The sequence below is a fragment of the Coloeus monedula genome (assembly GCF_965178545.1).
Source record: "Coloeus monedula genome assembly, chromosome: 14".
Taxonomy (NCBI): domain Eukaryota; kingdom Metazoa; phylum Chordata; class Aves; order Passeriformes; family Corvidae; genus Coloeus; species Coloeus monedula.
Genome location: NC_138794.1, coordinates 16219998 through 16232159, shown reverse-complemented (window position 1 = coordinate 16232159; position 12162 = coordinate 16219998). Strand labels below are relative to the sequence as shown.

At 43.8% G+C, this 12162-nt stretch overlaps 1 protein-coding gene across 2 annotated transcripts in view; it reads left to right on the top strand.

Moving 5' to 3' along the window:
* LOC309578286 (annexin A2) overlaps nucleotides 1-12162 on the top strand; it is a 60062-nt gene that overhangs the window by 26580 nt on the left and 21320 nt on the right. Inside the window, exon 1 of one of the 2 annotated variants that reach the window (XM_082290774.1) lies at nucleotides 8978-9064. The exons of the other annotated variant lie outside the window; for it this stretch is intronic. The gene's annotated coding sequence lies outside the window, so the exon portion shown is untranslated. Of the gene's footprint in view, nucleotides 1-8977; nucleotides 9065-12162 lie in introns of those variants that run through there. 2 annotated transcript variants of the gene reach the window in all.

Below are 12162 nucleotides of genomic sequence, written 5' to 3'. Positions count from 1 at the left end.
AATTTGAGCTTAAAAAAGAGGGAAGGAAAAAGCTGTCAGAAGCCCGTGGCTGAGCAGGTCTTGTAGTTAAAAGCTACCTCAGCAGTCAAAACCTCTTTATTTCAGAACATGCAGTTAACTACAGTTCTGTTCCCTTGACTGACAGGAGGACAGTAACGTTGTGCAGCTCTCTGGATATTCTTTGTTTATAGCAGAAGTAATGAAATAAAAAGGAGGTATAGTTACTGCAAAGCTGCACATGCTCCTTCCAGCTTTTGTAGCCATTTGTAAATTAACAAGTACTTGCATCACAGTTAAAATTCTTTGGCTTGTTTGCAAGTAACCTAAGCAGAATGCACAGTGAGATTGATTAGTGACTTGTTTAGTGCAAAAGCAGCACAGGGAGGTTAAGAAACCTTAAAGAATTTTGTACTGACACTGTTGCTGTCTCTGGAGAAAAAGCATCTTGTGCATCAGTAGACCTGTCACCAACCTCTTTGGCTGGTTGTTTTAATAACAAGCAGAAAATTGGGGGGGGGGGGGGGGCACATGAATAAATAAGTTTGTTTCCTGTCCTCTTCAGGGAAGATAATTCACATGACATCCTAGTTACCAAAAAAATACATTGTCTTCCATTTAAAGGTTTTCTCCCAGCCCAGACAGTCTGACTGAGAAGATAAAGTATTGTACACATTTCTTTGGCCTAGAGAATGTCTGTGGCTCCATGCTCCTGTGTGTGTGTGTGTGTGTGTGTGTGTGTGTGTGTGTGTGTGTGTGTGTGTGTGCATGTTTCTGGCTGTGTCTTAAATTTGGGCTTCTAACTCTATACTGGCAAAACCTTCCCAAAGGCTTTCTTTGGTCCAGCCTCTCTCTCCACAGGAAGGATGATGGCTGGCTGGCTCTTCATGTCTGTCCTTGTTGCTCAGCCAGCTGGGCTCTTTCCTCTGCCGTTTTGAACTCATTTATTCTGTACACACTGATGGCTGCTCATTCTTGTATTAATGACTTCCTGGAGGGTAGAAGCATTGGAAAAATAAACCTTAGTGTTGAGAAGTTGTTTGAAAATGATCTGTAGTTGTGTTGGCACTGCAGCCCTTTGTTCTGTCTCCTCTGTCTGCCTGGTGTGAGCACTGGGTACTGGTGTGCAGGACACAGCACTGAAAGTTATCCAGCTCCAGTAGAAGTGTTTACTGAAGGCTTATCAGAAATCAAATGTGAAAATGTTAAGTATTATGTGTACTCCTTCATGCTAAAACAGTAGGCTTTTAATATATTTTTTTCTTACTCATTAGGGGAAGAGAGCTCTGGTTTTAGAATTCAGACCTGTGCTTCTGACCTGGAAAAGTCATAGTATGCCTGGCAGAAACAAATCTCTTAGTAGTGGCCACCCAGTCAACAGCTATTTGAAGTCAACTTTCTTTGCCTTAAATTTTCTCTAAAGCTGTAAGATGCCACTTGTAAGAGCAACAAAAACATCAGTCCTATGCAATTAAAAATCTGTGATATTCCTTTGTCTTGCAAGGCATCATTCATGCCTAGCTAGTACCTCAGCTGATCCTAGGTAGTGAAGCTGATCCATAGGTAATGAAGTTTAGATCATGTAAGAACTTTCTCAAAATCCTGAATTTTGTGTTTTGTACTAAAACAAGGTTGATATGCTTTAAAACAAACAAGCCACCAAAAAAACCCCTTTCCTGCTATTTCACAGAATCGTTGATTTTAATTGAAAATTTCTGGCTGCATTCCAGATTGCTGTAGAAATTGTGTGTTGACTTCTCTCAGTGAACTTCTCACTATAAGTGATTTTAAAATACATTTTCCTGGGTCATTTCAGAGGTGGCAGTATGTTAAACAACAAGAAGATAATTTTTGCAGTATGTAGTTACCAGCCTGCAGATTTGCCTTAGGAACCTGTTGTTTAAGCATTTTTAGAGTAAGTTTAAGTAGTGCTTAATTAGGTTCCTTGGAACTTCCAGAATTATTCTCCAGGATTCTTAGGGGCATATTTAAGGTGTGACAGCCTCCCCAGTACTTTGGCAGAGGCCAGGAGACTAATCCAAACCATGGGACTGTTTGTGTTATGAGTCACTAAAGTGGAAAGAGCACATAATGATGGGAAACAATGAAGCAGAACAGACTTGGTTTTGCATTAAAGCTTTTAACACGATTCCTAGGAAAAAATTCCCTGAGGACTTTTGGCAGCTTCCATCTTTTGTAGTTGTTTCTGTCCTTTGGCAAAGACAGGCCAAAAACTGTGCAGTGATTATTCATGCTGGTCTGTTCTGGATGATGTCAGGGGCTCCTATGTGCACTGGTAATATTTTCTACAGTGTTTTCCAGTGTCGTGGCTGTCTGGGGAACATTATTTTAGAGCTGGAAGCCATGATTGTTTTAAGCATTTTGAGATCTAAATGGGTTCAAAATCTCTCCTTAATGTTGTAATATATACTGGTAGCCTGTTTATACCAGCAGCATAATGCTGATATTACTGAGAAAGCTGAACTCAGCACAGTGGGGTTTGGTTTTGAGATTTGATCTGTTTAACCTGTTAAAGGAACAGTTGAAGAATTAGTTCTAGGACCAAGGACAGCATGATACCTGGATTCAGATGGAATTGCAGTTCTCCAACCCAAATTACATTGATTGAGGGTATTTGTGATCATCTAAGAACAGAAAGTAAGCTTTAATATCTGACCAGGCTTTACAGTCCTCGTTTTGTCTCAGACTGCATGATCTTTGCATGAGAAGGCAACTGGCTCTCAAGCAGGGCATCAGGAAGTCCCCAGGGACTGAGGAAATGCACTGAAACATGGTTACACACATATAGTGACTGTTTGTTTCTATATCCTGCCACTGTTTCATTCAGTGTAAAGACTCTGGAATTTATTCAAGCCTCCAATACCAGTACAAGGGATTTGGCAAGTGTTTCATTTCTTTGTTTGTGTGTATCTAGGAGACCTCTCCTAGTCACTAGATGATTACTCCCATGGGGCACACTGAAAAACCAAACTGCTGGTGATTCACAGTTGAGGGTAGAAATGGATTTGAGCTCCAGATACAAGTAATACTCATGAGAAACATATGCTAGAGGAGTTACTTTTCTAGGTTTTGCTGCACCTGGTATGAGTTGCTGGTTTACATTTGTTCATGATGCATATTCCTGGCTGGATCTCTGTGTCATTTAAATGTGCAAACCTCTCTGGCTTGCTCTAGTTCTCATGCCAAACATAAGGAAAGAGGGTGCAGTAGCCTGGATTGAGTCAGGAGGAAAAGCCTACAGCACCTTTGAAGTTGGTGGCTCATGTTACCTGTGTCAGCTAGGTGAGAGTAATAAAGAGGTTTGCTTGCTTCTGAGCATCTTGACAGAGCACAGATGATTCCATGTTTGCCTTGAACAGTGAACAGCCAGTGCAATGGGTTGCACCACAGTGACCTAAACTTCATGGGCTTTGCCATGTGATAGAGACTTTATTTAGGCTGTATGTGTGCCCCAAGACACGTTTTTGTTATTAGCTTTTGTGAATATCTAAAGGAGTTCCTTTCTGATTGTAACTATAATCTTAGCTAATATTTTGCTTTGTTACTCTCTTGTATTGATTTGGGATCCAAAGTCACTCAAGCATCTGGTTCTTTGTGGAGGCAAGCTCCTTGTGCCTTGGAGTGGAAGGATCCACTGAGATTGAAAGATAAAATGCTGAGGATGATGGTGTTACTTACAGTTGTGAGGAAAAAAATATTTGAAAATAAGAGTTCAAATTAAGAAAACCAGTTGAAAATATGTTAGAGTTCAAGCTAAGGTTATAGTCAGATATGCTTGGAGGTGGCAGAAGAGGGATACTGAACAGCTGACAATTATTTCACATATAGAGTTGAGAAGTAGCTGAAGCAAATCCAGTGATGAAACAGTATCAGGATATAAAAGGAAACTTTTACAAATCACTTTCAAGATGCAGCCAGCTGGTGGAGAGGTAGATGTTTTGCTAGCTATAAAGAGCATTTGCTGTCAGGCTCTTATGTATGAGGCACTTGGAGATTCTGCATGGGAAGTAACTTCAGGGCAGAATGCCTGTCATGTCTTTGTCAGTCACAGTGATTGCTAAAATACACCCTCTAAACAAGGTTACATCACCTGTCTTGTAACGTAGACTTTGTATGAAACAGATGAAGATAAACTGGAAACAATTTGATGAATCTAATTTATTTTTGTATCTTGATGAAGTAATTAATGTTGTTTACCATTTTCTTTAGCAGATGCAATGTTTAAACTTTGTTCTGAAGAGTTAGCAGTCAAAAGATGGAGCCTGATCAGTCAGAAGGCGACAGTCTAAGATCACACAGCAAACCACAGCAGTGCAGGGCAGGCAGCCCAGGGGGCCAGTGTCTAACCTGGATGATCTGTTCATAAGCCCACTGCTTATGCCTGCATACACTCTCTGTTCCCACACTGAACCAGCCAATGCCAGCTATCTTACCTATTATAATGCTTCATTTGTAAAACAAACACACACATAACGAAATACTGGAGATCTGGCCAACACAGAAGATCATTCCAGAGATTAAGTCTAGCTCTTTAAAAGGGATTATTTCAAGTAAATGAAATTCTGAGTGGAGAATAACATTTGTGCGGGAATGTGCATGGTAGTGTAGGAACGAGAGTGCACAGAATAGAATTGATCCGAGGGCTTAGGTTGTTAGGTAGAGCACCGAACAAGATGTCTGGTTCTCTGGTATTGTACTAGATAAAAGGTGGCATTGGTATTCTGGTATTTAGTCTATTTTTCAAAAATGTGGGATTACAATTCTGTAATATAGAGTAAACTCCCTCAACCACCCCCCCATGCCCCCCCAAAAAAAGCCAAACAACCCAAAACACAACCTGCCCTTCCCCCAAGCAGAACAACCCTTTCAGTGTTTAGAATTTTACTAATACAGTCTGGTGTGCTAAGCAGGAGTCCTTCCTTCTTTCCTCTGTAGCCATAGACATAATAACTTGCCAAGTTGTTACCCTGGGAACCCAACTAGCACAACTTTTAAGTTATACTTCACTGTCTTTGTAACCTGTAATTACTGAGAGCTAATAACAAATCTCTGTGTATTTGTATCATGGCAGTTCCCAAATTAGACACAAATAATCAAGATGCATAAACAACACCCAGAGGTCTGCCTGATCCATGTGCTTATCAGAATGGAATTTATATTATCCTCTTGCAACACATTCAGGGAGCAACACTAGATAGAGGCTCAGTCACACCTAGACCAGAAAGTTCTTTCTCCTGATCCCTCCCCTCTTTTTTTTTTTTTTTTTAATTGAAGCAACAGTTTTAGCTAGGCAATATATATTGACAGAATTGTGGCCTTCATACCTCTAGTGTTAATGCAGTGTTGATTGTTTGTAGACAGCATCCTGAAAGAGGTGAGCAAGATCTGTGTAGATGAAGGAGCAAAACAGAAGTGAGAGAAAAATTAGCCGGGGTGACTCCATATGCAAAGATGTTACTGCAAAGATAAAGTTGGGTCAGAGGGAAACTTAAACAGAATATTCAAGTTAAGCACATCAAGCCTCCAGTAATATGATAAGAAGATAATGACAGGAAAAATCATGTTGGTGAGGTGGAAAAAAAATGGTATATTGAATTGAAAGAGGGAGGAAAAAAAGATAAAATTACTATCAAACAATATTAAGTAGTAACAAAAGAATGGTAGAGTTGGCAATGGTAATGGCACTGAGAGGATGGAACAAAAGGACCTACAGCATGTCCATAGACTACAGGCTGAAGCTCAATCACAGAGAACAGTCAGAAGGGAAGAATGGGAAGTTGGCACAATTGTATTTGTTTTTCCATCCACAGGACTCTGTGCACCCCCAGCCAAGCAAAGTGTGCTCTTGATTGCTGTGGTCAGCATGCAGGAAGCCCCAGGTCACAAACAGGGGAATTGCAGATGAAGGAGTTGTTGGTGATTTAAAATATCACCTTCTATGCAGGTATTTTAAGGGAGTGCCAGGATCAAAAAATGTGAAAACAAATTGAAAACCTTTCTTGGCACTGCTTTACTAGTTAATGCATGTTTCTTCCAGTAAATAGCTGTGAGATAGACACAAGAGACACTGGACTTGAGGTAAGTGCAGTCCTTGTCCCAGCCTTTTATCCAGCCTAAAGCTGACAGTAGTGCTCAGGAGCAGTGATCACAGACTAGAACCCCTTGGGATACATGCTATACAAACCCTCCAAGTTCTGGGTAAATCTTCAGAAATAACCTACATGACATACAGTCTTATGGTCTCATTTTAAAAAGTGACACAGGCACTTGGCTGCTGTTTCCCCATGAATTAATTCCCTTTCCCTGTTTGGCAGATAACAGAAGGCTTTCGTATTTGCTCAGTCTGACTGCTGCCTTCCTTAAATCACTGGTTTTGCAGACATTTTTCTTAAAGGTACAAAGAATATATCATATTTCCATGGGCAGGATGAATGGCTTTGGTATTAGGGGTTGGCTCTTCTGCCAAAAGTGTGACTGTGTTTTCTGCTGTTCATACTACTTAAATTCCCCAGCTGGGACAAGTGCCTTTGATGTCAGTTGACCTACATATACAGAGAGCAATGGAGGGAATTTGTAACATGTTTGAATATGTTTGTATCTTCATGACTCTGAATATACTGGCTTTTTTCCTATTGTCAATCTTTTTTCTTTTGAAATCACTTCAGCAGTCCCTGAAGTTTGTGTAAGTTCAGAGAGACTCCTGTCTATTTTGAACTGAGGTCAGTGTGTGATTCTGGGTTTGACTAACTGATGATTGAGTTGGATGTTAGAGACAATATTTCTGAAGCTGTTGGTTATAATAATAGCTCGCTCGATATCAAACTTTTTGCAAACTGTTCATATAAAGACGTAGTTAGCCAAAAATAATGGTTGTATATGAGCTACTTTCTATTTTAAGAAGTATTGAATTGTTTAAAAGATAACAAATTTCTAAGGAAATGGAAGTAGTAGTGTCATTGAAACAGGCTGCAGTAGAAGACTGAAAGATAAATGGACCTTCAGGTAAGAGAATGATTATGTTCCTCCTCAATTAATTAATATGTGACTCAGCAGATTGTATACAAAAATCCAACATATATGTTGAAAACACTTTCTTTAGCTGAGGATGTTGTGGTTATGCTTTTCTGCTTTTGTATTAAGAATGTTTGACAAGAGATGGGGGTTAAAAAAACTGTCCCTGAGGGATTGTGCAGCCATTAGGAGGCAAATTGGCTCTCTGGCTGCATATCCCTATTTCAAGCCCCTAATGAATACTCAGTACAGAATGGTTGTTACTTCTAGGACTCTAAGTATTTTTGATCTGTGAATAACATTTCCAAGTTGCCAGTGATCTTCTTTTTTTCCTAAGAAATGTGAAAAGTAAGGGGAAATTATCTGTTTAACTGTTTGTGACAGACACTGGTTGAAGTGGGATAGTCAGGAATTAATTTTGAGAGACAGGTTCCTTAATACACAGAGAAATAACCACAGTGGCCTTGCCAAAAAGAAAGCTAATGTGTCAAACTAATGCAATATTGGCACTGACATTTTCTGACAAAACGCTGCTCCATGATTTTCCTATGGTTCTCCCTTTCATGTCACTTTTGTTTAACCAGAAAAGGTGTATTAACATTTTCACCTTCTGCAGTGACCAGTTCGTGTCCACTCTGTTGCCTCCTTGAGTGTAGTATTTCCTAATATTTCTCCCTTTTTGTACTGCTGATCTTGTTTCATCCCAGCAATTACAGTGTCTCTCAGCCCATCTTCTTGTCTCTTTTGTGTTTCCCAGTTTTTGCCACCACTGTTTTTGTGGACCTGGCTAAGCCTAAAACTTTTTTACCCCATGTCTGCCATCTTTGTCTATGCCTACAAAAAAATACTTCTAGCAGAGACAAATATCTCTTTGCAGAATCAAATCACTGTGTGACAGCATATTCCTGAAAGAACTGTGTAAATCTATTCACCTGCAGGGGATTAAGAAAACCACGCTGAAGTTACAGGAAAAACTGCTTGTATTTGGGGTGGGGAGTGCTTGCTGCTTTCTGCAGTATTTAAGGTCGATGACCAGTAAATGGTCCATGCTGTTGAGGTGAAACAGTAATCGCAAATGATCCAACGGAAGATCTGCAAATACTTTTTAACTATATTTTGCTTTTCTTACAAGTGTAACACCTGGAATTCTATAATTGAGTTTTCATTACTCGCACTGGAAGAAGCTTTGATTTCCTGTCCCTGTGTTGGGTGTGGTAGGCCTGTTCGGGTTATCAGCATGATTCAGGGAGCCTCAGAGCAGAGCTTGTGTCTCATTCTACTAGCATTTATTGCTTGTAGCAGACGTTGTTTAGGCTTCTTCCAGCTCAGATATCCCCTGAACTCTGAGCACTACTTGCGGGAAGCAGGCTGGGCCCCACCTGCACACTGCAGGGATCTTGGTTTGCTGTGTATGAGCCCAGTTCTCACTCCGGGGCAGGGAGTGCCCGGCTTGCTGGGGCGGGGCCGTTCGGGTCCGAGGCCGGAGCCGGGTACTGGGCACCTGGGACTCGGGTGTTGTGCTCTGCCCCGAGAGCCCCAGCACTGCCGCAGCCGCGCTGCTCTGGGGAGCCTAAAGCATGGGCTGCAACAACCACTTGCTGCCCCAGGAACGCTGGGGCGAGGGCTGGGGGGAGTCGTACGGGGCCGCCTTTCCCGGGGGCACCGCGGGGTCGCATCCGAAAGTTGGGCGGCCACCGGGCAGGTGGAGAAGCGGGGCTGGGGATGAGGGCTGAGCCCCGACCCCTACAGCCCAGGGCGCTGCTCCTGGCGTCTCCGCAACCTCGGAAGACCCCTAGCCGTCCGACGGGGGCACGGTTGCAGAGGGAGAGGCTGCTCCTGCCCTACCCTTCCCCACCCCGTCCCCGTCCTCCGCCGGAGTCGGGCGCGGCCGGGTGAGTCAGCGCCGTGCCGGGGGGGCGCCAGGGCGGGAAGGGCCCGCCCGGCCCTACAAAACCCCGCCCGGGCTGCCGCGGGCCCCAGCCGCTGCAAGAGCCGCCCGAGCCGCCGCCAGAGCCGCCGTGCCCGCCTCAGCCAGGTGAGCCCTGGGCGGCAGCGCAGCAGGAGGGGGTAGGCGGCAGCGCCGCCGGGCCGGGCTGCGGGCGGGGGTCGCGCTGCGGGCGGGGGTCGCGCTGCGGGAGCCGCTGCTGCGGCGGGAGCGGAGCGGGCGCTGCGCGGGCAGGATGAAGAGCGGGGCGGTGGCTGCGGTGGCCGCCGCCCTCCCGCACCCGCGCCCGGCTTCTCTTTTTCCGGCCCTGCCCGCCCGTTACTTTTCTGTGCTCGGTTCCACGCTGGGACGGTGGGGCTGTGGGCGAGGAAGCTTTGTGCGCCCCGCAGCAACAGTGGGTGTGGTGGCGGCGCTCAGGAAAGAGGAACCGGTCCCAAACTTCGTCAAACTTCCCCAGATAGTCGCTTCTTCTCGTCGTTAGGGTATACAAAGGCTCAGCTGGGTTGACCACGGTATTCTAAGTTCGCTTCTCGGCGCGGAGGCTTGCAGAGAAGCTGTGCCGCCAGCAGGCTCGCTGAAGGCGGTGTTCACTGAGATGGAGCGAAGCTGGAATTGCTCCTGCAGACACGGTGGAGCCCAGAGCCCGCCGGAGGCAGCGGCTCCTTCGTTTCCCTTCCCTTCTCGCCCAGGGAGCGGCCGCGGCTGCCGGAGCCGCTACAGATGCAGCAGCTGGCACGGACAGCAGGAAAGCCCTGCAGGGCAGTGCCGGGTGGGCAGCCCCCCCGGGGGTTGCCTTTGCGCTCCCCCGCGATCCGCCACGGAGCCGTGTGCGCCCCCTTGCTCGCTCAGCCGGGCTTGGGCGTGGCTCTGCCCCTCATCCTGCGGAGATCCTGCTGCTGCCTTTTGGGTTGTGAGTCAGCTCGGACACCACTTCCTCCTCGAGTGAGGAGGGGAGGGAGGTAGGATAGAGGAATGTTGCCAGGTATTTTAACTGAAAGAGAAGTGAAATGATTTCAGGATAGTCATGCAGAAGTAAGTTATGCGCTTATACATGGTAACTTCTGTTAACATTAATTCTTATGTTAATATTCAAATGCTATATCTGCACAGAGGTGCAGACCCTCATGTATCAAGGTCAAGAATGAAAGACTTTTGGAACCTCTGTGCTCTTGAGTGATTCATCCCTGTGTGTGCCTTCTGTTGGTAGAGCTGGTTGTGATAAGCAGCCCTAGTGAGTACAGTTTCCATTGGCTAACATTTGGTGTAGATTGCCTTGATGAACAAAAAAACCCCCAAACCCAACAGGTTTTCCTGTAAAGTCTCAAAAGTGAGAATAATTTGAATTTGAAGAAACAAAAGTCCGTAGTTTTGTATGTGCAGAGTATCTTCCTGGAATGGAACTTCCTCGGTTATTAGCAGTCTGTGGAAGAGAATGGTTCAAGTATGTTTGTGGTAGTGTGGTTTAATGGGTTTTGAAATTCTTTTCTTTAAAGATGATTGGTTTTCTTTTCGCTCCAAATAGTGGCTTTAATTTATGTGCTAAACCTTGTTGGGTGGTTTGAGGAGATACAAGCTGGCCTATTTGTACTCCTGCTTAGCATTGTATATAAAGGAACGATTTTGAGGCCTTGTTTCATTTACAGCAGATGCTGCAGGTCTTCCTCCCTCTCCCTCATCTCCTCTGTTAACAGGCTTGCCCTAGTTTTTGGACACAAATGTGCTTCAAGTGGAAGAGTTTCCATTCTCTCATTCTGGGGATGCCGTTTCCTTGGCTCAGATGTCTGGGAACACCCTTTGTTCAGATCTCTGCTTAGTATAATAAGTGCTTCTTAAAATGCTAACTCTGCTTATTGAGCAATGTAGTTGTTTGTGCATACCTGAAACTTTTCCATGGAACACAGGGGTTTTTTCCATAATGTGTGTGAGCTGGCCCTGGGAATCATGATACGGGGCTGCTTTTAAGCACACATTCTTCTGTTACCAAACAGTTATGGGGATAAGTTGGTGAATCGAGACTGGGCCAGTATAATAACAGACCTGCAAACCAGTGCTTTCTGGGAAGGTTGAGGTCAAAACACACCATCTCTTTTAGCAGAATAATGTGATTCAGGATTGTGTAATGTGCATTTGGAAATTGGTTGTAGAGACTTGCCTTAAGGTACTGAAGTATTAGTTTACAGCTGGAAGGTAAAACTTGATTCCTTCCCAGTGTAAGGAAGAACAGGCTAGTGCAAGTATTTTCTATTTACATGTTTAAACCCATCCAGAACTTGTCAAAACTGCATCAGATAAAATCAGTCCATCGGAGAACAGTGAGAGTCTGTTCTCAAATAAGAGTGCTTTACAGACCAGGGTGTGACAAGAGCTGTGTTTGTTCTCTGGATTAAAAAAATCTTTCTCTGCAAAGATTCTTGCAAGAACTCCCATTTTTTTCTTTTGCCAGCTTGCTTTGATGGGCAGTCAGTTGCTATAGCATTGTTGTGTGCTGGTGATATGAACCTGGAGTTGCAGCTCTATGTGAGGGTGTGTTAGTTCTGTTCCTGGACTCTGATCAAGTGTTTTGTTCCAACAAACCTGATTCAGTGTGGATTTTAATTGATTTAGAAACAGTAGTCTTGCAAAAAGCTGTTCAGTGTTTTTTTTTTTTTAATGTGAAAGATTATGCTGCTTTCTTTACTTTGAAGCTGCTTGCTTCAGCTCTCGCTGGTTATTTTCTTTGTGACAGGCAAGGCTAAAGGAATTCAGTTGCTCATCTTTGGTAGTGGTTGAAATACTGTTAGAGTACAAAGGTCTCACAGATAGGCTCTTCATTTTATTAAGTGTAAACATTAAGAACTTTATAACTCAGGAATATATCAATTTCCTCTAACCAGCATGATTAATAGTGCCAACAGCAGGTAGCAGCTTATTACAACTTCTGCAACCTGTCTTTAAAGGCCTGGGTTGGATTTTTCCTCTGAAAAAAAAAAATATTCTCAAATATATCAGTGCATGACTGTCATTTTTGTTTTCTGTCTTACTTTTCTCCCCTGGAATCTTAATTTTTGCTTGAAGTAAAGTTGCTTTTGTTACTTACACCTAGATTGTTTCAGAAGATGGAAGGTTCTCTTCCTGTACTCTGAGGAAAGGTGAGATAACAGCAGTTACTCTGTGCTGCTGTGTTTTATTGTTATAGCACTAGCTATTTT